The sequence below is a fragment of the Palaemon carinicauda genome, chromosome 8 (genome assembly GCF_036898095.1).
Source record: "Palaemon carinicauda isolate YSFRI2023 chromosome 8, ASM3689809v2, whole genome shotgun sequence".
In the NCBI taxonomy this organism is placed as follows: Eukaryota; Metazoa; Arthropoda; class Malacostraca; order Decapoda; family Palaemonidae; genus Palaemon; species Palaemon carinicauda.
The window spans coordinates 15,599,421-15,601,920 of record NC_090732.1 but is presented as its reverse complement, the minus strand read 5'-3'; the positions used below and the strand labels follow the sequence as shown (position 1 = coordinate 15,601,920).

Below are 2,500 nucleotides of genomic sequence, written 5' to 3'. Positions count from 1 at the left end.
AAGTCTTCAGTTTCTTCTTGAACAAAATATTTTTCGTTTATCAATTCTGGAATCTGAATTGTTTTGTTACAAACAGATTGAATATTTACATAACCGCAATTTATGACATCCTTGATATCCCTGGTCAGTATTTTCTGTTAATCACTTCAATTCCAAATCATAAGCTGTGCAGTTTCTTGAATTCACTATATGTACATGAGATTATATGATTTTCACAGAAACCCTTATGAGTTATGACCTGATGTAGAATTTTTAGCTTGCCTTGATACAAGGGACGCTGCAATACTGATAGAAGGAAAAAGTAAAAGGTAAAATATATATTGAATCTCGAGTCAATAATATTGGATCCAGTGACAAGTTGACAAGTTCTATAGCTTAAATCGATTCTTTCACTTGCGTGGTATATTCATTGTCACCAAATCAATCATCTTACAGTAGCATTCTTATTACATTGGCTCTGCGATTAAGTCGATCAGAGCCTGCCGAAGTTTCTCTCTCTCTCTCTCTCTCTCTCTCTCTCTCTCTCTCTCTCTCTCTCTCTCTCTCTCTCTCTCTCTCTCTCTCTCTCTCTCTCTCTCTCTCAGAGAATTGAACCTTTCTGTTTTAGTAGCGAGGGAATATTACGACCAAATGATAAATGAGGTCTCTTTCTGTGTTTTCTCCTTCAAAGGGGAACCATGCAAGATTTACATGATTTAAAAAAAAAATCATACTTTTACTATTGCTATTACCAGTATCTATATTAGGCATACTACTTTTTTGATTAATTATTTCCAGAATGTTGATAAATATATAAATATATGTAGTGTATACAGATGTCATTGAATATATTAAATTGTAAGACAAATTATGAAACTTTTATATGAACTCCTACCATTAATCTATTTTCTATTATCTTTAATGATATAATATAGAAATATTTGGCATCTGTTAATTTTAACTAGACAAGTTTGCTTTTGATTTATGTCAGTTTGCTTCATTGTATATACTGATATAAGTGACAACGATTCAGCTATGTAATGATACCAAAATTTCATGCTCACTATTCAAATGTGTGTTGTGTGTCTGTATTCACACACACACACACACACACACACACACACACACACACACATATATATATATATATATATATATATATATATATATACTGTATGTGTGCACTTATCTTTCATTAACCATTTTTGCCCTTATCGACATTTTACCTTGAACGGTTCGGGGTAAAATTATATGTAATTTCCATTTTGCAACACAAATAGCTATAACATTCCTCAATATGTTCAAGAAAGTATAGTAACAAAAACATAAAAGGTAAAATTGACAAGTTGAAGCTATTGGCCATAAAAAAATTCTATACACGATTGTGAAAATTACCCCAAAAAGTAATTTACATATAATTTATTTCCCATTTCATGCAAATATTCGATGAATTAGTTCATTTATATCCATGTCATCATTGCGCAGCAAAACATATAGCTACAAGTATTAATGATCTAGGTGGTTTGTATATATTTATACTTGGTTCATTTATCATTCAGATAATTATTTTCATTTAGAGCATGGAACCAAAGAAAAGTACCCCTACAAATCAGTCTATTATTTATGAATACATTTACTATCATTCAGAAGGCAAAATTACTTGAATATGTTGTTTATTGAGACTATGTGTATAACTCAATTGATTTAGAATAAGTATGAAACACTCGCAAATTACATATTATAAAAGATACTGTATTTTCAAGCTGTATCGCCTCTTTATAATTAAGGACAAATGGCTGGCTATATATATATATATATGTATATATATATATATATATATATATATATATATATATATATATATATACACACACATATATTTGTGTATGTATGTATAATACAGCACAAGTACATATATACTGTATGTATGCATATATATGCATATATGCATGTATGTATGTATGTATGTATGTATATACATATATACATACATATATATATATACATATATATACATATATATATATATATATATATATATATATATATATATATATAATGGTCTAAATATCTAAACGTTTATGACCAGCCATGAGACTGAGTGTTAGAAGATTTTCCTGAAAAACGACACATGATAATTGACATAAATAAACATAGCCAAAAATTTAAACCTCCTCTCCTTTAACTGATGCTGAAATAAGATTTAGAGCATTTGGCATTAATAGTAATATTTTCTAAGACATAGTAAGCCTTATGAATAATACTAATTTTTATCGCTTAGAAAAGTACCGAATCAGTCTAAAAAGGATAGGCATCAGGAGACAGAATTATTCTATGATGTGGCACTTTTGAGACACTACAACACTGGATATTTTTAAGTCCATTATGCCGATCTATCTAAGCGACTAAATAGATAGATTCTAATGTAGTATTTTGATGAAGGAATTATGAAACAGGAGACGAATAAGAAGCACTAGAACACGAATGTCTGATTTGCAAATTCATCTGAGATTTTAAGGAG

At 29.2% G+C, this 2,500-nt stretch overlaps 1 protein-coding gene across 1 annotated transcript in view; it reads left to right on the top strand.

Annotated features, from left to right (window-relative positions):
• The window catches only part of LOC137644841 (perlucin-like protein), a 7,175-nt gene that overhangs the window by 868 nt on the left and 3,807 nt on the right, over positions 1-2,500 (top strand). The window lies entirely within an intron of this gene.